Raw genomic sequence first — 25,470 nt, forward strand, 5'->3', positions numbered from 1 at the left:
AGCTCACTTGGTGTTAAGTGGTTAGCCGGGCCCATAGATATCAAAATATGTCAAATGCTCAACTCTGTGGTGCAGTAATTTGCAGCCCTGATTGTTGCGCCGAGGGTTGTGGGTTCGATTCCCACATTGGGCAGGCATTCGTGAACATGAGCAAATTTGTTTGATCTTTGTGTTAGGGTGTTTATTATCTATCTTCTATCTATATATATAAAAATAAATTGCTGTTCGTTAGTCTCGCTGAAACTCGAGAACGGCTGGACCGATTTGGCTAATTTTGGTCTTGAATTATTCGTGAAAGTCCAAAGAAGGTTTAAAAGGTGAAAAAATATGAAAATTCTCGGAATTAAATAAAAATAACAATTTTGTTTATCCCTTGATTTTTATTTTATACAAAAGTTTAGGTCTTTTATTTATCGATTGAGGCACTACGAAGTCTGCCGGGTCAGCTAGTATACAATATATGTCTAAATTGAAAGGTATATACATAAATATGTCAGTCTTTGGTGCTCATAACACGGGGAATAGTAATTTGGGGTCAGTGTGCTTACCGCGAGTTTTTAAGGTTCTTGATAGCGTAAAAGTTAACTAAATTTTTTATGGATTTGGATCGTTTGCCTACGTTTTTAAGTTTACTTTTACGCTATCGAGAACGTTAAAAAACTCTCACTAAGCACAGTGATTACTAAACGTGATTTGTTCCCAGTTCCCTATTATTGTTTCCACTGATTCTCAAACTTTGTACTGAGTTCGCGACACGCGTACACAGCGGCGCGATGCGAAACAGCACGGGAATATAAAAACAATGACCGGTTTTCTACGTCGTCGCGTTGCTATGCGATAAGCAGGAAGTATGTTATCACGGCATGTAATGAAGTGATGTTCAATGATTGATCTAAAGTCTTCTTATTAATGACTAGCGGCCCGCTCCGGCTCCGCTCGGGTTAACAAAAATTTCATGGATTCTTCGCTTGCGACGAAGGGCTCGACGAGAACGATGACCGGTTTTTTTTTCTACCTAATCTGATAGCCTTGAGAGGCTATTTCAGCGTAACCTTAACTGGTAGGTGAGCTCACGGGGCTCAAACCTGACGACGTTGCTAACACGAACCCTAGCAAGAGCCGTGCTTCGCAGAATCTACCACCGGATCGGAAACGCGACCCACTGAGAAGATCCGGCGAGAAACTCAGTGGGCTGGTCGACCGGGTTCCCAGGCGAAAGCCTTAGTTTTCTGTACAGCACCCACGGAAAGATATACAAGATAGAGATAGGTATAGGCCGACCTAGATAGACTATGTAATGATTAACAATGATCAATATGCGTTTTCGATGCTTTTATCTTTGAATATAATTCAATATGCCTTTCCTATCCCTAGAGTTTGTTACAAACGAGAGCTGAGTACACACACTAGACTTAGAGCCGCGGCGGTCGCACGTGACCGTGCCTCATAAACGTTGCAAGCGGCCAAATGGACCGTGTGTACAAGCTTTATATGCAAACATACTACATACGACTTACGAATGTATGTATTATTATGTTTGCGATACGAATTGGTTCACCTTGCGTATTTAATTTTAATCTCGGATCTCTTGGACTGGAGCAGTGAATGTTTATCGATCGTGTTGAAAATTATATTGTGAGAATCGATTTTTTTTTGTTTTAAGACGCTGACATATATTGATTTTGGATTTGAACGAAATCTTAATATCGAATTGGACCTTAAGCGATTGTCAAAGCTATTATTTGCAAAAATCTTACGCTTAGAAAATGGATTACATAAAATCTCTCAAGCTTTTGATAATTATTAAAAAGAAACAAATGATTTTTTCATTTGTTTACTTCGCATAGTGATGGGTCCTTTGAAATAATGATGATTCATGAGAATTCGATTGTGATCACGAATCGATATAACGAGTTACGATTCACACTGATTTAAAAATCGATTCAATAATAGGAAAGGGTGCGCCTTCCACAAAGCACTAGATTCCCTCCTAGGATAACTGTAGGCCCGAAGCAGTTTCTAGCTTCGCCAGGACGGGTGCGCGAGCACGGCTCAGCCAGGAGGTGGGATATGCTAATAGTTGCTCAAGCGTTTCTGAAGGAGATTGGAGAACTGAAGAGCAGCTTCTCTCCAAATCCATCTACTACCGGTTCGGAATCGCGACCTGTTAGGTTCCGTCGAGAAACTCAGTGGGCTGATTTTATAAGCTAGGCTTCACGACGAATTCGACGAGTATGGTTAGTGTGGTTAGTGCGAGTTTTTTAACGTTCTCGATAGCGTAAACGTTAACTCAAATTGTAGGCAGTCGGGACAGCGCCCCTAGCGGCAAGTTGTTCCATCTCCATACAAAGGTGAGTTAACTTTTACGCTATCGAGAACTTTAAAAAACTCGCACTAAGCACATAGGTGAACCTGTGCGTGAACCCAAAACTACAGGCGTCCAACAAAAGTGTTAGTGGATCAAATAGATCGGTGAGGATGCGTCTAAGGCAGCCAGATGAGCCATGAACTTGTCTATATTCTTTATGCGGTTTTTTGTGTCTGTTATTTAAATTTATCACAATTCAAATTACTTTTTTTTTACAAAACCAATATCGTTGCAATAAAACTATTCGGACTGGTCGACTGAAAGCATTTTAACGTGAAAACATCTGACTTCATGAATAATTCATGTATCAACCACAATTAAATTCAGAGCACATCACGAAACTGTCAAAACTTAGCCGAGTAACAAACTTCTAAAACGTCATAATACAACATTTGACGTTCTGTCAACATTAACTGTCACGGATTGCAATATAAACGGCGAAGGGTAACAGTCTATAATGCTCGAGCCATAAAAGTAAAAACAGAATAAAACTAATGGGTGAAACGGATCGTCGGCAAAACTCGAGAGGGGGGGGAGGTCGATTGTAGGTTACAACTTTACTACGGGGCCACTCTCGGTTCCATTCATAACTTTTTACAAGTTTATCTGACGGCGATACCTCGTACATATTTATGTTTGTGGGCAGGTCATAGATCATGAATTTAATAACTGAAACAGATGGGTAGGGTTCGATTAACGGATATTACGTACGTAACGTTCTGAATACAACGAAAACAAAAACAAAAAACAATTAGCCAACTTTATGCTTAAAATGATTTTTTTTTCTTAGGTGGGTGGACGAGCTCACCCGAGCCCACCGGAGCCCATAGACATCAACAACGTTGTAGCGGGCTTAGTTTAGTCTGATCGAGTCTTCGCACAATACACTATCGTGTTTTGTTATCAAAGTCACCCTACATAAAATACACGCTCTATATATAAGCACAGACTCAGTAACGTAAATGCCGCCACCCACCTTGAGACAGAACTTCTAGACAGAAGACCAGTCGTTACGATAATATCAATTATTAACTCGTATTTATGAATCCTATTTTGAAAAATACAGCAACAAAAACAAAATGTCTTGTCATTGTAGGCTATCAAGTGGTCGTTCGTGCCTTAAAGGTTTCAATGTCAAAATTCCCTGAGGTTAGCATTTGATAATGGGACACCATCCAGCTAAGATATGTAGAAACATAATCCCTAGTGTTTGTGAATTGAAAAGAAGAGAAATGGAAAGAATTTGTCATATTAATCGATTATAGGTGTTTGACAAATACCGGTATGACTAGATTATTCCAAGCAAATCGAGACCTCATTTAACCTTAGTAGGCTGAGTAAGCTAAACTGAGGACGCATATGAATACTTCAGCGTAAAATTAACGAAACTTAGGTAATCTCAAATATAAAAAAATTACCGATGAGTTCTCTTTAACTAAAACCATTAAGAGATTGCGTTTAATACCTAACATAAGCTAACGAGATATATCGATTAAAATGACTATTGGCTTATGTTGTTCTATGCTCATGAGCTGGTGTGCTTCAAATATTTCATTATTTTGATTTCATCAACATCTACAGATAGTGACCAGTTCGATGGAAATTTTCTCCTTCGTGGCCCTCAACAACCCCCCCCCCCTCTTTCCATCACAACATGAATGCCGCCATGTGCCTTAAGACATGAGGTCGAAGTCGATAGTATCCCAGTCTTCGAATCGGAAGGCATAATGACTAGCTAACAACACGCCTCCCACAGCAACAGCAAAATTAGTATTTTACCAAACCGTCATTTCACGGGTTAAAAGCGGTCAAAAGTAATTTTAAAATGTTCATAATCTTTGACTTTCCGCGCGCACACATGCGCAGTGCAGCCGTCGGTGCCAACAGCACACATACAAAAATCGAAATATAAAGTTTGTTTTAGTCGAGCATTCGGCATGAATGAAAGCGAAAGGGCGCGCTCGATGTCTTCATCATAACAATCGTATTTTCCAGGCTGTATGTGTATTTAAAACTACGTCATTTCTTTTTTTTTTTAAACTGTTTTTTTTTTCTTCCGATTTTTAGTCTGTGGATTTTGGCAAGATTTTTCGTTGGGAGTGGACAAATGAGTTTTCAGTCCATTATAGTCATTTATGTGGCTCTTGTATTCATGAGTCTCCTGTAAAGTTGCAAATATGTCGCTTAAAGCCTTTCAGCCGTTGAATATAGTATACTAATTGATTTAAATAAATTTTCTTGTCAAATTGCCCCGAATGAAAATTTTGTAATGTATTTATCTGCTGGGAATCGAACTCAGTCTCCGCAGTGTTGTTGTAGTCATAGCCATTATACCAAAGAGGCGATTAGACATTTTATTTGGCACGTTACAACGTTCCAAAGAGATTACAGTAACATAACTAATCATCAATAAGATAATCATCTAGTACACAAAGAATACGATAGATGGCGTTGTGTGTAGTAAGTACAAAATTACGAAAGCGTATGTCATGTAGTTAAATTTTATTTGTACAAACATTCACATTGAGACGTGACCACAGTAAATCGAATAAATCGATATCGTTACTTGAATTTTTTCAATTATAGTTTGCACATATTAACCAGTCTGCCTATTTCTGCTGCAAAACAGTCTTGCGAAACCGGCCTAGACGCAAAACAACGAAGATCTTCACACTTTTCTAAATTTTTTTAATGCTTAGATGGATGGATGAGCTCACAGCCCACCTAGTGTTAAGTGGTTACTGGAGCCCATAGACATCCGCAACGTAAATGCGCCAGCCACCTTGAGATATAAGCTCTAAGTTCTCAATATAGTTACAACGGCTACCCGACCCTTCAAACCGAAACGCATCACTGCTTCACGGCAGAAATAGGTGGTGGTACCTACCCGTGCGGACTCACAAGTAAGACTTTAGACGAAAATAATGAAATCGCTCAACATGTTAATAACGTTCTCTGAAAGTTTTAACATTACCGATGCTGCTTTCATGCAATTACAAGTACCTATGTACGTATTACGAAGCGAACGATCATTCTTATCGGTAAAAAACAACACGCGACCTGAGGCGATGACGCTTGTGGAAACAGGAGCGCGGGTTGGCGACCGTCATAGGTAACGTGACACCTAGGGTTGTCACTTGTCAGAGACCAGTCTAATTAATAAACAATTTGTTTGATCTTCGTTGTTGAATGTAGCCATTGTGAGCCGTGAGGTCGAACCCTGTTCCAACAGGCCTGCTTTGCTTAAGTACTGCTACAAATGAATATATTTTTTTAATGAAGTATAATGTAATATCCCTAAAATGTATATCTACATATTTATTAAAGTCTCAGCAAAAAAAAAAATTCTATTCGAAATGGCCATCTTTGGCTTTTATACAGGCCTTTAATCTGTTTGGCCACGATTCTATAGATTTAAGCACTGCTTCCAAGGGAAATTTCGCCACTGCTTGCTCCAAAGATTTTTTAAGGGACTCAATGTCGCCGTGTCGCTTATGCCTTGTTCGGACTAGGCGAGTATTTTAGTCGAGTACGAGTAATTTAGTAGCTAAATGTGTCTGAGCACCACAAATTTAGTCGAGTAGGTTAGTAAATAATTTAGTCAAGTCAATCCATTTTGCTCTATTTTTTCGGGCGAGTAGTGAGTAGTTTAGCCACTAAATAACTCGGTACTCGACTAAAATACTCGCCTAGTCCGAACAAGGCTTTAGAGCAGGGCATGGCTTTAATTGTAAAGATTGATTTAGGGCATGTCCTGTATAGCGACGATAAACACCGAGCTTCAGGTCTTGTTTTATAATACGGGACAGAGTCCTAGCGGGAATCTTCATATCTCGCGATAAGATCTTTTGCTTCCTAACGGGGTAGGCTGGTGGAGCTATCGTTGCCTGTACTAATTGGACGTCCTATCAAGAAATTAGCTATCGGAGGACGACAGTGACGAAATCAATTATTAATATTTATGTAAGCACAAGTATATAGGGTGTAGGGAAAAGGAAGGACGGTGCTTTCGGAAATTTCGGTAGGCAGCGGCTTGGTCGGTAGGCCGCGTCTTGGCTCTGCCCCTGGCATTGCTGAAATCCATGGGCGAAGGTAACCACTCGCCCTCAGGTATGCTCGTCTAAAAACTTGAATAAAAAGTAGGCGACTTTTATTTATTTATTGTTTAGATGGGTGGACGAGCTCACAGCCCACCTGGTGTTAAGTGGTTACTGGAGCACATAGACATCCACAACGTAAATGCGCCACCCACCTTGAGATATAAATTCTAAGGTCTCAGTATAGTTACAACGGCTGCCCCACCCTTCAAACCGAAACACATTACTGCTTCACGGCAGAAATAGGGGGGAATACTAATAGTTGTTGCATTGAACAATTTTCATGCAATTTATCACGATTATAAATTATGATATGGACAATTTAAAGATTGGAGAGAGTGCAGGGCGTGTTAGCAGCGCGTTACATTGCTGTTTCAATAAAAGTCCGATAAATTAACAATTATTTTTGTTCAGCTGAGCAAATGAATATTATTATTTGATAATCTATATATTAATACGTGAAGCAAAAACTTTGTATCCCTTTTTACGAAAATTGCGCGGACGGAGGAGTATCAAATTTTCCACACTTATAGAGAATATAGAGAAGAAGTGCACAATGCTAATATTTTTTTTAAATAATGCATAAAAGATACATTAAATCAATAAAGAAAACATTACACACACTACATAGGTACCATGTATTTGACACACACACGCATGCATACTATTTATTGTCAAACTTTTGTTCTGAACGTATGTGGTCAAATTGAGAATAGATTAAATATTGTTTGTCTTTCTTAATATTTTTTTATAATGTAGCCTTGGCGAAATTTGTGATTATAGAAGTATAAAATACAATCATAATAGTGTACAAACTTACAATTCCAATTAATTATAGTCGAATTTCGACTACTGCGGGACCTCTAGTTTCTTTAAATACGTTTCGCCTTTGCTCTTGATCTCTACGTCTTGTAGAATACGTACATGTTTCATTGTGTTTCTTATGTATTCGAAGATCAGTTATAAAGTAGGAGCCCTAGATGTGAGCGGCGGGTGTGGGGCGGGTGCGAGGCGCGGGTGCGAGGCGCGGGGGCGGAGGGGCCGCCCTTGCGCGAAGGTGAGTCGACAATTAACGAGGCGCGGTCATTCCTCCGCGAGGCGGCTGGCGCGGTGTCAACGATTCCGATCATCCTGGAGCGATGGCGAGCGACCGGACGCGGCGCCCGCGACCCACACAACCCATGAAACGAACAGAAGGCATAGACGAGGCTTTATTAAAGATAAAACCTAATCAAGATAATAATATTTTATTTTTATTGAAGTCTGCCTGATGAATAACCTTTACTGTTGTTGCTGTGGTACTCATAAGTATTAAGACAATATAGTACGACCGAATTCACAATATGATGTTGCTCTCTGTTCTCATCGATGAGCTGTCTATTAACCTTTAATAAAGGAACGTCGTGCTGATGTTTTTCCAAAGCCACTGAAAAATGCCGGCCATTCAGGTAAATATTTGTTAAATTTATCTGAAGCGTTCCCGAATTAACACTTTACGATATGATGTACGCCATAAAAAAAGTTACGGTAGGAAGCAGCTTAGCATTGCTGACGTTCATAGGCAACGGTAACCACTCACTACCAGGTGGGTTGTATGTTCTTCTGCCTATAAGGCCCCTATGAGGAGGCAGTCTCCTCCCGGTGATGGTCAAGGGGCGACCTCAGGGAGTTGAGGCTGCGCCGCACGCTACCGTCAGTCTAGCGCGCTGGCACCAGGAGGACGGGACGACGCGACGGCGGCTGCGGACTGCGATGCGGTCCGCATTTTCATCGTCGCTGTCGTCGCCGAACATACTGTGGAAGAGCAACCCGGTCGGCGATGTATCGCGTTCCGAACCGGCAGGCTGATTCTGGCCCAGCGGGGTATCCCGGAACACCAGTGGCATCGCCTGGGCGGCCTGGTAGGGCTGCCGTACCGCGGAGACCGACGTCGTTGGTCGTCGACTATCGCCTCGACGACCCGTCAGTCGGGTGTCCTCGGGGTGGCGCCGCGTGTCTGGTTGTAGTGTTGACCGCGGGAACCCCCCTACTCTGACCGGGTTCTGACCCCGGACGGAGATCGGACGTCGGGTGTAAGAGTGCAGGGGAGTCGTTTAGTGGGTGGGCCCTAAAATCCTTGGGCCCGCGATCTGCTCTCAACACCTGCAGATCGTTGAGTCTCACATACCCCGCGCGCCCCTTATGCGCGGAGAACTCGTAAGAGGTTCGGGCCCGGCCCGAAAAAAAAAAAAAAAGGAAGCAGCTTAGCATTGTTGACGTTCATAGGCAACGGTAACCACTCACCATCAGGTGGGTTGTATGTTCTTCTGCCTATAAGGGCAATAAAAAAAATGAAATCGCTAAAAATAATATAGTATTTTCTTCAGTCTTTGCGAATCGCAGACGCATTACATAAAATTGGAATTTCTGAGCATCGAACGCTCTGTATTCGTTTATTGCTTGTGTACAAAACATCGCGTACACAACTCGCGAACTCGGAGCTCACTCGCTTCACAACGAACAATCACAAAATGATATGGCTTCACTTCGGAACCTACACGTTTGTCGGCTGATGACGTCAATTTCTCATTAAGAGAAAAAAAACATAAAGGTGGATGTAACTAAAAACATTAGCTAACAATGTACATGTGTTTATGTTAATAATTGTAAGTATGATCTAAATTAAAATAGTAAACACTGCTACGTGGATAATTATCTTTATCTATCTATATATATAAAAATGAATTGCTGTTCGTTAGTCTCGCTAAAACTCGAGAATGGCTGGACTGATTTTGGTCTTGAATTATTTGTGGAAGTCCAGAGAAGGTTTAAAACGTAGATAAATATGAAAATGCTCGGAATTAAATAAAAATAACAATTTTGTTTTTCCTTTGATGTGTCCCCCGTCGGACGGGTTCCTTTTGTTTGTTTTAAGTTTATTTCATACAAAAGTTTAGGTCTTTTATTTATCGATTAAGGCACTACGAAGTCTGCCGGGTCAGCTATTTTATTATAAAAATTACGTTGAAATACTTTGATAAACAAACACATGGGGAAGCGTGTTAAAAACGTCGGTGCAAAAGTAATTCTACTATGACTGACTAACCCATTGAATTTCTCGCCGGATCTTCTAAATGGGTCGCGATTCCGATCCGATGATAGATTCAGCGAAGCACTGCTCTTGCTAGGGCTAGTGTTAGCAAATTCTCTCAGGCTGAGCCAATGAGCTCACCTACTCGTCCGGGTGTTGCTGGAATAGCCTCTTAGGCTACCAGGGAATAGTTGGGTGGCGGAATTACGTAGTTGATGTCTATGAGCTCAGGTAACGACTTAACACCAGGTGGGCGATCAGCTTGTCCACTCATCTAAGCAATTCCAATTTCATTACAAAAATTGGTACCTGTCTGCGGTATTAGAACACCGATTGTATTGTGTAACCATTCAGGTATGTAAACAGCCTTATTTAAAGTGCTTCTTCAGAACTACTGTCTTGTAACTAATTATACCTTTTTACACAATAAACCGGACCTTCAAGCTAAATGGACGTATTATTACAACTCTTCTAATTTATCGTGACCAAACCCCACCACATGGCGACCATGCCAGGATAGTTACTTTATAGCTACATAGGATATTTATTGATTTTGGACATAGCATTGGCATCAAGATTCTCGTGATTTTTGGGATAACGATACGGATTTGCATCACTCGATACGAATGCACCGGGCGTCTAAAGCCGCTTTCAGACTACGCTATACTATAGCACTATATAGTATAGCATTAGCAGCCTATACTTAGCCTTTTTTACTGGTGGTAGGACCTCTTGTGAGTCTGCGCGGGTAGGTACCAACATCCTGTCTGCCGTGAAGCAGTAATGCGTTTCGGTCTGAAGGGTAGGGCAGCCGTTGTAACTATGCTTGAGACCTTAGAACTTATATCTCAGGGTGGGTGGCGCATTTACATTGTAGATGTCTATGGGCTTCAGTAACCACTTAACACCAGGTGGGTTGTGAGCTCGTCCACCCTTCTAAGCAATTAAAAAAAAAAAACTTAGCCAATAATATATAGTACAGTACAGTGTGAACGTGTCCATAACAATGTATGGTGCGCGAATTGTTGTGCTATGAGCTAAATACTATGTGCTATTATGTATATTACTGCGTAGTCTGAAAGCGGCTTTATCCTTCGGGCTACGACGACTTGAAACTTCAAACATTCACCTTGTCATCCCTTTGGGGGTCTGACAACCTCTTACACAAGATTGCCGCGGTGAACGTTTCCACTAATCGAAACCAATAAAAAAGCAGTCTGATGTATACCTTAAAACGGCAAGCGAAAACTAAATTCATTTGTTGATGAAACTAATACAAGTTAAGTACAAAATCTCTCGTAAAACTTTATATAGAGCCAATGCACTCTCGGCTCGAACACGCGCGAGATCAACAAACGAAAAGCAACCTTAACGCGACGAAAAAAAGATCACGGTACACGTCAAGAATAACAGCAAATAATTTTCAAAAATAAACCTTATCTCGAGACGGTTAGGAGTTATTCTTTTTGCATTGAAACCACCCCTAGATCGCTCTTTCGGTCCAAAGAACGCTGAGTTGGCATGGTCAGGCATAAATTATGACCTCGACCTTGAAACAAATTCAAAACTTCCTACTTACGGGCACGGAGTTTTCGAATTTTCTAGAAAGTAACAATTTGCAATCGAATTCGGAAATTCGTTCGATTTGTTCACTTCAAACAAACGTTATGCAGATTTTTATCGTTTTAATTATATACCCACATATTTAGGTATACAGTACTAGCGACCCGCCCTCACATTGCTTCGAGAGCTGTAATTTATCATTAATCTTATTGAATTTTCTTTCATGCAAATCTGGTCCTGACAGTAACTTTCTTTTTTTCTACCTGAGCTGGTAGCCTTGAGAGGCTATGCCAGCGTAACCTATTCAGTAGGTGAGCTCACGGGGCTCAAACCTGACGACGTTGCTAACACTAACCTAGCAGTGCTCCGCAGAATTTACGACCGGATCGGAATCACGACCCACTGAGAAGATCCGGCGAGAAACTCAGTGGATTGGTTCGTCGTCGACGGTGACCGATGCTTGAGGAACTAATCAGCGATTTTACGTAGAAAACACGACAAATCGACTGGCAGTAGTTTGGGGAGGCAGAGAGCAGTACTAACAACAGTATATCCCGGGAAAATGCGATATGTTTCATTCTTTCTGTATCCAAAATATCAACGTAAGGCACATGTTAGTATAGAACAAATCCAGTGGCGGATTTGCAGTCTCGGCCGCCCTAGGCCCCAAGCCATCAGCTGCCTCTTTCTCAACAGCCACCATAGAGACTACAAATAATGAAATTACTTTATTGCCAACTTTTATCTAAATAGATTTAGAAATTTAGGAAATTAAATAGTTTTATGGTACATAAGTTGTTATAACTAGTTATTTGCTCTAACATACTCCCGCCAATTTGGCATACTTGGTTATGATAACTTTTACACGAGTGTTATCAACTTTCAACACTTAATTGCGATTTAAATATTTGAATATCTAATTAAACATAATTAATTTGGAGCTACTTGTTATCACAAGTGCGGGTGGGAAGTGTGGGTAAAAGTAACCATAAGTTTAGAATAATAAATAATAATAATAATAATAGCTGAGATGATAAATAGAGTATTTAAGGATGCGGTATAGATTGCACCATGCACTGCAGTCCGCCCACCATACGTTATAATAATTTTTTTGACACGATTGGGGCCGCCCCTAAATCTGGCCGCCCTAGGCCCGGGCCTACCAGGCCTTAGGGTAAATCCGCCACTGAAAAAATCACTCCCTTATAGCTTAAATCGTATCTTTAAAAATTCTTGTTGAGATATCTTGTATATAGCTGTCGACCGCGTGCCGCCTCATACCATTGGTTCTTGTGGTGGACGCGGCTTTAGTGCAACCAAGATATCCCTTAACACACGTACCTAACCGTAATATAATTTGACGTAGAACATTATCGAGAATTACAGCGACCACTGTGTATACTGTTTGATGATGAATATGTTATGTTCGAAACCAATCTGTGGGTATTTGAGTTTTGACCACGGCAGCACGGGTCGCGATTTGACGGTGCCTTCGCGACTTGACATCTGTCACTTTTTGCTGGCTTCTCAAACGGGACGGTACACTCATGTACGTCTACGCTACGGTTTGCATTATCACTAATCCTTATCCATTCCTGCCCTAAAGCCTTCTCCCTAAGTGATAAGGCGTGAGTCGACGGTGTCATCAGTCCCGGTGAGTGATTAGACAATAGTTTTTAAAATAGTAGATACGACGCCGCGGATCGTGGCACATGTTCGACGGGCACCTCGTGCCGGTTCCGGAGCCCTAGGCTGCCACGAGGGCGCTGGGTTCGGATCGAAAATGTTATATTTTTACATAATTCAGTCGAATGTACGTGCGTACTGCAAGTACCCCTACGTAAGGTTCGTTTAGAATATTAAATTGTTCTTTAAAATACAGGTAACCCTATATAAAACGGTAGATATGTTCCTACAAAGTCATGTGTTGTGCGAAATACGAATATGAGAGTAGAAGTCTTTTAGGCTTGTGGAGAGTATTAAGCGGTAGGCAGCGGCTTGGCTCTGCCCCTGGCATTCCTGAAGTCCATGGGCGACGGTAACCACTCACCATCAGGTGGGCCGTATGCTCGTCTGCCTACAAGGGCAATAAAAAAAAAAAAGAGTAGAACTCCGCTTCCAAACAGTCAGAAAATAACACACAGATCGCAGTAGTTCACTTAATTCTGTATTGCTTTATTTGTAACTCCACTTGTACAATCTTTAGCTATGTGCTCACTACAGAATACACCGGTTTTCTCTGCCGTTTTTTCAGACTACCGCCTTTTTTATTATGTCACGTCCCCACTACTGCCATTGCTCCCACAAACAATGTTGCTATTTGGCAATCCGAAAATTGTCTTAATTTTAACATGATACATTTTATTTTAATTATTTTACAACAAACCTTACAGAAGCCAGTACAAAAAGGATAGTAATTTTTCTGAATGAAACATCTCAACTATGCCTGTACGTATTTTACCTATATACATAGAAAAGAAGCAGTAAAACTTACTTAGGTTATTCCCATATACTGTGTATGAATAGTGCATAATGTAATTTTCTAAATATGTAATTTTAAAGAATTTTTTTTATTGCTTAGATGAGTGGACGAGCTCACAGCCCACCTGGTGTTAAGTGGTTACTGGAGCCCATAGACATCTACGATGTAAATGCGCCACCCACCTTGAGATATAAGTTCTTAGGTCTCAGTATAGTTACAACTGCTACCCCACCCTTCAAACCCAAACGCCACACGGTAGAAATAGGCGGGATGGTGGTACCTACCCGTGCGGACTCACAAGAGGTCCCTACCACCAGTAATTACGCAAATTATAATTTTGCGGGTTTGATTTTTATTACACGATGTTCCAGCTGCATACAAAATTGAGTTAACTTTTACGCTATCGAGAACGTTAAAAAACTCGCACTAAGCACACCGATGTGTAATCAATGCTTGGAGCGAAGGAAGGCCAGGTGGCGTCGGCGTTATCCATTGATCTCTGTAAAAATACGATAATACCGCATGACGTATACTACAGTATACCTACCCACTACCCACTGCCGTTGTTCGCTGTAAAGGTATCAAACATGTTATAGTAGCAAAAGCGGAATCGTTAAATTTTGAATAAATTTTTTTTGTTCTATTATAAGCCTTTCCATTTTCACCAGAATTTTTTAATAAGTAATCGTAATATCGACGTTTGTATGATAAACTGCTTTAGATTAAGAATTCCTTGTCGACTTATACGTGGAAATCTCCTATCCATCACTATTCGTATCATGTTCGCCTCTGAATCTAAGGTAATCGCTTCGTATCGACGATTTACTGAGTGCGAAATTAATGTGAAAATAATATTTTTAAGCTTTATCGCGGGCTTTGAGCGGCGACCGAATCAAGAAAATCCGTAACGAAAATAAAACCTAACACCCCACGTTTCCCCAAGTTTCTTCACGATTAGATAAATGTTTTAGGAACGGATAGAGGATAAACATTTTTCGCATTTATTTAGTGAAGAAATTACAATAGATACCGATAGAACATGCATATTTTGGTATGTTTGATTGCTCTGATGTAGCGAATGATTAGTGGAGTATTCGATATTTTTTTTTGTAATCCTTTTGTTGCTGATACTAAACAATGATTTTTACATACAGTAGCAGATTGTTTTAACTTAAATCTAACACAACGGGTTTCCCGGTTCAGTGATCAGCGTGTCCTGTGATACATAGGCCTCTTCCAGCTGCTTCCATTCTTCTCTATTGGTAGCTTTTCTCAACCAGATTGTCCCTTCAATCATCTTGATAGCATCTGTCCATCTTCTAGCTTGCCTACCTGTTTTTCTTTTGCCATCACGTGGCTGCCATTCTGTTATAATTTTAGTCCATTTCATTCTGCTTTCTCTTGTCATACGCCATTGTCCATCGCCATTTTAACTGTCTTATTTTCTTTAGTATTTAATCTTCCACCTTTGTTGTACATCTAATGTCTGCTGCTCTTTTGCGGTATTTTAGCGTCACGCCCAACATACTCCTTTCCATTCCTCTTTGACACGATCTTAGTTTCAAAAGATGTTTTTGAGTCAATGCCCATGTTTGGCATCCATACGTAAGGCATGGCAAGATGCAAGAATTAAACACTTTTTTCTTATTCGAATTTAAATGAGTCTCAAATACAATGATGGTAAAAGCAGCAATATACTAAGATCATATACGAAGATGTTCAAATTACAAATGTAAGTGTGCCCTTGATTTCATAGTCGCAATCAATATCTTGTAGCCACGAAACGCACTAGTCATATATTTGAGTTTTGAATTATCCGATTCTTAATTTCTCAACCGATAACAATAAATATAAATAAACATACCACTAAAATGTATTCTAAGTTTATCTGTATCAAAATATATTGAATTTACACATATACATCGATACAAATAAATAAAATTGGAGTGTCTGTTTGTAATAATAAAATAAACACTTTTTACTAAATGCGTAAGTATGTATATTATACAGTACATATACCAAAATATTTATTTATTTATTTTGTATGTCTGTCTGTTTGTTCCCACTAATCTCTGGAACGGCTGGACCGATTGTGGCAGGACTTTCATTGACAGCTAGCTGATGATAAGGAGTAACTTAGGCTACTTTTTTTAGAGTAGCTTAGCCCCGCGGCGTCACCCGCGGTACGACAATAACGGCGAGACAATAACATCGCGGGACTCAGCTAGTATACATAATTTTTTTTTTATTGCTTAGATTGGTGGACGAGCTCACGGCCCACCTGATGTTAGATGGTTACTGGAGCCCATAGACATCTACAACGCAAATGCGCCACCCACCTTGAGATATAAGGTCTGAGGTCTCAAGTATAGTTACAACGGCTGCCCCACCTTTCAAACCGAAACGCATTACTGCTTCGCGACAGAAATAAGCAGGGCGGTGGTACCTACCCGCGCGGACTCACAGGAGGTCCTACCTCCAGTAAAAAATATATATTTCAACAATTAAATATTACGTTTGTTTTTCTAAATGAATTTTAATGTCTCCGAACGATTGAATTAGCCCTAATGTAATGTGTCAGAGAGCGGTTAATATCCGAACATCCCTTAATAAACTTAACATTCCCAATTGCGTACGGGGGGGAAAAATACAAGCTATACGGAGCGGTCGACAATAATATACCCCTCGACGCTACATTTCGCCTGCATTTAAGCATTTATTACTCTATTGATTCTTTTAAAATTTATACTCTCATCTAGACAGATCGTTTGCTGTGCTGTTAGGTATTCCTGTTTTTTATTGCTTCGGTGGGTAGACGAGCTCACGGTCCACCTGGTGTTAAGTGGTTACCGGAGCCTATAAACATCTACAATGTAAATTCCGCCACCTATCTTGGAGATATGAGTTCTAAGGTCTCAGTATAGTTACAACGGCTGCTCCACCCTTCAAACCGAAACGCATTACTGCTTCACGGCAGAAATAGGCAGGGTGGTGGTACCTACCCGCGCATACTCAGAAGAGGTCCTACCAACAGTAATTGCGCAAATTATAATTTTGCGGGTTTGATTTTTATTACATGATGTTATTCCTTCACCGTGGACGTCAGTGAACATTTGTTGAGTACGTATTTAGTACGTATACTACAAGCTGAAGTCAGGGAGTCACAACATGTCTGCCTTTGAAGTCAATAAATAATTGTCACCTTAAAATTGTATAGGCATTTCGCGTGTACCTGAAAAGTTGCTCACGTGCTAACGCTAGCGCATCTGTATAATACTAGAGGTCCCGCAGTAGTCGAAATTCGCCTATAATTAATTGGAATTGTAAGTTTGTACACTATTATGATTGTATTTTATACTTCTATAATCACAAATTTCGCCAAGACTACACTATAAAAAATATTAACGAAGACAAACAATATTTAATCTATTCTCAATTTGACAACAGACGTCAAGAACAAAAGTTTGACAATAAATAGTATGCATGCGTGTGTGCGTCAAATACATGGTATGTAGTGTGTGTAATGTTTTCTTTATTGATTTAATGTATCTTTTATGCATTATTTAAAAAAAATATTAGCATTGTGCACTTCTTCTCTGTATTCTCTATAAGTGTAGAAAATTTCATAGTCCTCCGTCCTCGCAATTTTCGTAAAAAGGGATACAAAGTTTTTGCTTCACGTATTAATATATAGATAACGCACTTCAGTTGAGCGCTGTCGGAATTTAAAACGAAATACCTCGTTAACTTATAAGACAGGTAAACCGCCGCATGTCTCCTATAAAACCTCCAATATCAGATACCTGGTTGAGTTTATCCGAAGCAGCGAGCGCGGCCTCATAAAACCGCGGCGTGGTTGATTGCGAAAGCCGCGTCGGGTTTATGGGCGCACAGGACGCTCGCCCCGGCGCCGCTCCACGACGCGAGGGTAGTTTTTCAGGCGCCGAACAGCGACCCAGCCCCGGCCACGTAAATAAGTGATCGCCGATACCCCGCCGCCCGCGCCCCGCTCGTAAACTAAGCGCAGATAGCGAGAGGACTTAATGGCTGATCGGGTTTTGATTAGCGCGGGACGCCCGAGCCAGCGAGACACCCGAATTTGAATAGATAAGTGGGCACCCCGGGGCCGACGTTCGCGACCGTAATTTACATACTTACTGGCTTTCGGCGAGCGTGCGGGGTGCCAACTTATGGACGCCGCAAAAACGATAAAGCTGAAATAATGCCTCGGTCATCGATTCGGTCGCGGCGAGTGCTTTTTTTACGGAACCGTGTTTGTTATCGCTGGCCCGATACCAGCTCACGCCCCTCTCTCTCCTCCGTATTGCGTTCGATTTAATAATTCCACGCAGTGTTCAATAGCAAGCAATGTATCACACAGTCAAGCTAAGACCTATGATAAATCTATTCATTCAAAAACAACAACAACAAGGTTTTTCGATGTTATCTTACGCACATATTACGTAACTATAACATCTATAAAACATCGTCTCCTACTAAATAATAAAAATCGAAAAATGACGTGTAATTGATGTTGATGATGTCATTTCTTAATACATATAAAACATTTAAATGTACAAACTTACAATTCCAATTAATATAGTCGAATTTCGACTACAGCGGGACCTCTAGTATATATATATTTCTTCTGTGCGTGTGTTTAGTCACTCCTAACCGGCTGGACCGATTTGAATGATTTTTTTGGGTGGATGTTTTTAGGGTGATCCCTGGATGGTTTAGATTCATAAATCAGCCTAGCGTATGGCGCTGCAGTCGGTATCTAGGCTATTTCTTTACTAGAAATACTTTATATAGCAAAACAACGTTTGCCGGGCCAGCTAGTACATATATACACCGTTATATCTACATTAAGGAGTGAAATATCTGTGTGTGGTATTACGACCCGGGGCGTTTCTCCGTCGTTCTGACAATGACGCGGGTCGAGAACTTGCTGAGTGATCGAGACGCAGACAAAACCGGAGCTATAAGTATAAGCTATCAGCGGTGCTACAATGACACAAGTCCAAAGTTCGTAGGAAACTAAATACAAAACGGATCGCGGCCAAAACGAAGTTTGTTTGTAAGGAGTTTATTTACTGGTGGTAGGACCTCTTCTATGTCCGCGCGGGTGGGTACCACCGCCCTGCCTATTTCTGCCGTGAAGCAGTAATGCGTTTTTATTTGAAGGGTGGGGCAGCCGTTGTAACTGTACTTGAGACCTTAGAACTTAATATATCTCAAGGTGGGTGGCGCATTTACGTCGTAAATGTCTATGAGCTTCAGTAACCACTTAACACCAGGTGGGCTGTGAGGTCGTCCACCCTTCTAAGCAATAAAAAAAAACAAGTTTAATTCTTACCGAGGAATCCGCCAAAATTCACACAGTTTTCATCACAATGGAAGTAGGTATCGTCGGGACAGCAACGGTTGCTGTTTCGCGTCTCACGGTTCGATAATTCGGAGCGTCGAGAAAGCTCCAAAGGGAGGCGGGCCGTCGATGCCCGTTTGTTTAGTTTGGCAGGTAAAGCACAACAGCGAGGGGCGAGAACACGTCGCGCGCGGGAGTGATCGTCGCGTGACTCATCTATCGTTCGAAGCGAATTATTGTATTCAAAACAGTCAAAACATTTTTATGGAATCTTTTCTGTTACTTTATGCGACATTCGTTTTGTCTGTATGATAATTGACAATGACAATTGATAATTGTCTATTTAGGCGCAGTGAAAACTATCTGGGACTCATTAGAAACTGCGCGTGGTTTGATCTATTTTAGCACGAGCGCATCTCTTCTCGTTAATGGTGCAAAATTCGACTAAGGTATTCGCCGGAGAAAGGGCAATAGCGTTCTCCAAGTATTACACCAGCACACGGCATTCGTAAACTGGCATTTATTGGTGATAGTCGATATTTGGCGTCCAAAATGCTGGGAGTCCTCAACAGAGCCAAGCGGTACTTCACGCCTGGACAAAGACTTTTGCTCTATGAAGCACAAGTCCGGCCTCACGTGGAGTACTGCTCCCATCTCTGGGCCGGGGCTCCCAAATACCAGCTTCTTCCATTTGACTCCATACAGAAGAGAGCCGTTCGGATTGTCGATAATCCCACTCTCACGGATCGTTTGGAGCCTCTGAGTCTGCGGAGGGACTTCGGTTCCCTCTGTATTTTGTACCGCATGTTCCATGGGGAGTGCTCTGAGGAATTGTTCGAGATGATACCAACGTCTCGTTTTTACTATCGCACCGCCCACCACCGGAGTAGAGTTCATCCATACTATACATAATGTAGGCAGCGGCTTGGCTCTGCCCCTGGCATTGCTGAAGTCCATGGGCGACGGTAACCACTCACCATCAGGTGGGCCGTATGCCCGTCTGCCTACAAAGGCAATAAAAAAAAAATACTACCTGGAGCCACTGCGGTCATCCACAGTGCGTTTCCAGAGATCTTTTTTGCCACGTACCATCCGGCTATGGAATGAGCTCCCCTCCACGGTGTTTCCCGAGCGCTATAACATGTCCTTCTTCAAACGAGGCTTGTGGAGAGTATTAAGCGGTAGGCAGCGGCTTGGCTCTGGCATTGCTGATGTCCATGGGCGACGGTAACCACTCACCATCAGGTGGGCCGTATGCTCGTCTGCCTACAAAGATAATAATAATAAACCATGGAAACCGTCTACAACAACAGACGTGTCAAAAATTGCAAAATTCAAATTTATTTAATTTTACCTAAATTTTTACAAATATTTATAGAAAAAATACAAATAATTAAATTTTAAAAATGATAAAAACAAAAAGAGAAAGTGTAAAGTTGGATGCAAAAACGAAAATAAAGAATTTAAAGAAAACTGCAATGTGACACGTCCATGTCGACGACAACTGCATTAAGGAAAAATCCAAGTCGACAGTGTAGACAGGTGACCTGTGGCGCACGAAGAACATCACCATGTATTCCGTCGTGTTCGTCGGATGGCTCTCCAAGTCCGACGAGAATTGAAAATTTATCCAGCGACGAAACACAGCCGTCCCCTGCGCCGCCAAGACCTGTGCGCCGGGGCCGCCCACCATTGGCACGCTTGGGATCAACGAGGCGAAATGTCCCGTCTACGGTCCCCGCTACCAGTGGTGTAGTGCGCTCTCGCATGCGTTGGAACGAAAATATAAATATGAATGTCATGCGAGCGTACTATGAGGCTACGGAGGGAGAAACCAACCTTTCTGCGTATCGCTCAAAAATGTTCTCTGTGTTTCAGACATTGTGCCCGACCGTGAATGTTTCGACACAACGACTGTCAGATCAGGTGAGGGCTATCCAGCGGCTTAGGCTGTTGGACCAGTCTCTTCTTGATCGACTACGCTACGAAGCGCTACCTGTTCCCATCGAACCACAAGAAAACCAAGTGGTAACTGACACCGTCGCCCCAATAATACAACACGATGAGGAAATTCAAGAACAGGTTTGTGCAAGTAACCAGGACTATGAGCGTTTGAGTAGTGCTTTGGAGGATTCTATTCAAGAATATAGGTTAGTTTCCTCCTGCTCTAGACCACGATTACCACGTTTGCCTATGCATAGACGTAATGTTTCGCTTGTAGGGGCCCTGGACTCTATTCTAAAACCCTATTTAGAATCAAGTACGGATCTAATTGATACGCACTCACTTCTGTACTGCGGTGCGGTAGCGGTTTGTCGTGTAGCTGAGGTTAAGTCTCCAAATTTAACCCAGACAGCCTATCGACCCCCTACTAAACCACAATGGCAGTGCAGAATTGAAAAGCGAATTGATAGGGCCAGGATTCTTATAGCAAAGCTTATGTGCTTCCAGAAAGGAAATACTCGTCCACGGGTTATGTGTTTCGTCGATCAGGCTTTTGCCGGAACTGGAATAAGCTCAAACGAATACATGACCTGTATTATTGAGCGCATAGACTTCTGGAAGCAAAAAGTTTATGCTTGGGCAAGCCGTATTCGTCGGTATCGTCTAAGATCTGAGCGATACCATTTGAATAGAGTTTTCCAAAGAGATCAAAGAAGTGTATACAGAAACTGGGAGTCGTCTCAATCCCAAGTGACCAATGAGCCATACAATGTCAATGAAGAGGACATGTCAACATTTTGGAAAAATATTTGGTCGATACCCATTGGTCACTCTGAAGGGGAATGGATACAAACTGTCAGGCGGGAATGTGAATCGTATAAAGAGATGGATCCAATAACAATATCCGCCATTGATGTTTCTCGTGCAGTACGTTCGATGCCAAATTGGAAAAGTCCGGGATCGGACGGACTGCACAGTTACTGGATCAAGTGGATCCGAAGTTCACATGAACGCCTGGCAGCTCAATTCCAACAGGCCCTTGAGATGGGATCACTCCCAGATTTCATGACATCTGGTATCACTTATTTGATTTATAAATCTGGCAATACCTCGGATCCCAAGAATTACAGACCAATTACATGCTTACCTACCATCTATAAGCTACTTACATCCATTTTGAGAATCAAAATTCAAAACCACATTTTTAATAATAACATTTTATCACCTAATCAGAATGGATGTAAGGCTGGGTCTCGAGGTACAAAAGATTTGCTACTCATTGACATGACCATTACTCAACAAGTTCGGCGGGGTAAGAGGAACGTTCATATGGCTTGGATTGATTATAAGAAAGCGTATGACTCTGTGCCTCATACATGGCTAATGAGAGTTTTAGAGCTATATAAAATAAATCCCATACTATGCTCCTTTCTTAGCTCATGCATGGGTCAATGGTCTACGTTTCTTAGTCAACCAGGTCAGATGACTTCTTCTGCTGCCCCGAATTTAATAAGGATTAAGCGGGGTATCTTTCAGGGCGACAGTCTGAGTCCTTTGTGGTTTTGTTTGGCGCTTAATCCTTTAAGTACATTACTTAAAGATTCAACGCTAGGCTACCGACTTCGCAGAGGAGCTGAGGCTATATCACATCTCTTGTTCATGGATGATCTCAAATTATTTGCTTCCAAAAAACCAGACTTAATGAGTTTACTAAAAATAACCGACAGTTTTAGTAAAGCCATTGGGATGGAATTTGGTGTTGATAAATGTGCGTTCATAGATGTACAGAGAGGTAAAGTTGTTAGCTCAGATTGCTTACTACTTAACCATAGTGTGGTCCTCAAGTCTCTTTGTGAATCGGAAACTTACAAGTACCTTGGTATGTTTGAAGTGCTGAATATTGTTGACGCAGATATGAAACAATCGTTTAGAGATCGGTTTTTTGGTCGTCTTATAAAGGTCTTAAAAAGCCATTTATCAGGCGGAAACAAAATCCGAGCGTTTAATGGTTGGGTCATGCCTATGTTAACATATTCCTTTGGCATACTAAGGTGGACGCAATCAGAGCTGGACGTACTGGACAGAAAAGTCAGGCGATTGTTAACGGCATACAGAATGCATCATCCACGTTCGTCTGTAATGAGGTTGTATATTCCTCGGAAATGTGGGGGTCGTGGTATTTTGAATGCCAAGGATCTACATAACCGAGAGATATACAACCTTAGGGAATATTTCCTTAAGATGAACGTGAATATGTATCGGGATGTCGTTGCAGTCGATAAGGGGCTAACTCCGCTATCATTAGCTAACGGGAATTGGAAGAGGCTGAAGGTAGAGGGTATTTCAGATCGCATAACCGTATGGAGGAGCAAGGAGTTACACGGTAGGTTCTACCGGGCTCTCACAGGGCCTGATGTAGACCAATTAGCTTCCGTGGCCTGGTTACGATTCAGTAACCTCTTTGGGGAAACTGAAGGTTTTATCTTTGCAATTATGGACGAAGTTATCATGACGAACAACTACCGGAAATATATACTAAAGGATGGGACGGTCGACATTTGTCGGGCATGCCACCGTCCGGGAGAGTCTATTAGACATATTGTTTCTGGCTGTTCTCGGTTTGCTAACGGCGAGTACTTGCATAGACATAACCAAGTGGCTAGGATTATCCATCAACAACTTGCTCTGAAATATGGTTTTCTTGATTCTGCTGTACCTTATTACCAATACCAACCTCAACCAGTTCTTGATAATGGTCATGTTACGCTCTACTGGGACCGATCTATTATCACGGATAGGTATATTGTTGCCAATAAACCTGATATTGTGATAATAGATCGATCTGCGCGTCGAGCAGTGTTGGTTGATGTCACCATTCCTCATGACGAGAACCTCGTGAAGGCAGAAAAGGACAAATTAATAAAATATTTAGACCTGGCCCACGAGACTACCGCCATGTGGCATGTTGATTCAACCATCATTGTTCCAATAGTTGTATCGGTACACGGCTTGATAGCGAAAAGTTTCGATCAACATCTTAAGAAACTTTCGTTATCCAGCTGGGTTAAGGGCCTAATACAGAAAGCAGTTATCCTCGATACTGCACGCATTGTGAGGAGGTTTCTCACTCTGGAGTCCTAACCACTGGTGGCTTGTGTCGTAGACACCGCCATCAGCGGCAATCTATTTTTATATAGTGTTTTTTAAAAATTGTATTTTTAATATCTTTTTTAAAAAATATTATGTAATTAATAAGATTTTAAATAAATGTAAATAAATAATAATAAAAAAATTGTGAGTCCGCTAGGTTGAAGCATTTTACGCGACACAATTAAGACTACAACCTCATATCTCAGGATGAATATCGGCTGGCGGTATTCATGTTATGGTACGCCCCGCTTTTACATCAGATGGGCCGTGAGTTCATTTACCCATCTGAACATTAAAAAACATATAAATGCCGTAATTAACTATTACTTAGCGGCATAAGAGACACTCAATTGATTTTCTCAATACGAAGGAGCATCGTGATGTAGCAACACGTCATTACGCATCCTCCCGATTCATTAGCGGCGCTTTTAGGTACCACAAGCTCCGGTCACCGTTCTCGCCGAAACCGTCGCTTGTGATGAAGGGCTCGACGAGTGAATTAACCCATAGACACAGACCACTGAGTTTCTCGCCGGATCTTCTCAGTGGGTCGCGTTTCCGTTCCGGTGGTAGATTCTGCGAAGCACTGCTCTTGCTAGGGCCAGTGTTAGCATTACACCCGATTTGAGCCCCGTGAGCTCACCTACACGTCAAGGAAAAGCTGATATAGCCTCTCAAAGCTATCAGCATAGAAAAAAAAGTTACATATCGGCGACCCTCGTGGACGGATTGATTGGGGGCGGGGGGTAGGGGGGTACTCTTGAATAGTTAGGTCTTCGGAGGCGTTCGGGTAGCTGTTAGCAAATCCCACCTCTCCTGGCTGAGCCCTTGTTCGCCCACCTATCCTGGTGAAACTGGAAAGGCGTCCGGGCCAACAGTAATCCCTCAAACATAAAAAAAGTATCACTTAACCAAAACCACATGCATAGAATAACTAGATAGATCATTTTGTATAACAAATCTCATTAATTCTCATTTTCCAAATGCACAAAGTCGCCCTGCCCTGTCTAACTTATATTAATACAAGATCGTGACCTCATGAAGAGCGACTTATGTTTTATTCGAAACTCAAAAATAATTGCGATGTAACGACAAAATCATCCACCAAATTCAATGCCGCATTCAATAAGCTGTAATTACAAGGATCGGGCACCCTGCGAGCTTTATTAACTCGACGGCGTGGGCGTACTAAAGCGAGACATGCACCATCGAACAAGATCGCAGGCAACGTCCATAGCTCGATGCACGTTTCAAAACGAGCCACTCGATCGGACAAGTCGGTCGCGTTCCGTGAATTTCCGTTATAAAGCTGAGTACTTACTGGCCGGTCTACTGTTTAAAAGGCCATCAAAGAGCCGTCGTACAGCAGCGTACATAAAACGAATCCCATTTTACATTCGGCTCGCTAGTACCAGGGTTTATAGCGGC

General features: G+C 41.7%; 1 protein-coding gene across 2 annotated transcripts in view; it reads right to left on the reverse strand.

The window, feature by feature from the left end:
* Positions 1-25,470, reverse strand: part of LOC101743528 (dynein regulatory complex subunit 7) — a 198,743-nt gene that overhangs the window by 85,167 nt on the left and 88,106 nt on the right. Inside the window, exon 1 of one of the 2 annotated variants that reach the window (XM_038020261.2) lies at positions 18,940-19,153. The exons of the other annotated variant lie outside the window; for it this stretch is intronic. The gene's annotated coding sequence lies outside the window, so the exon portion shown is untranslated. Of the gene's footprint in view, positions 1-18,939; positions 19,154-25,470 lie in introns of those variants that run through there. 2 annotated transcript variants of the gene reach the window in all.

The sequence above is a fragment of the Bombyx mori genome, chromosome 25 (genome assembly GCF_030269925.1).
Source record: "Bombyx mori chromosome 25, ASM3026992v2".
NCBI lineage: Eukaryota > Metazoa > Arthropoda > Insecta > Lepidoptera > Bombycidae > Bombyx > Bombyx mori.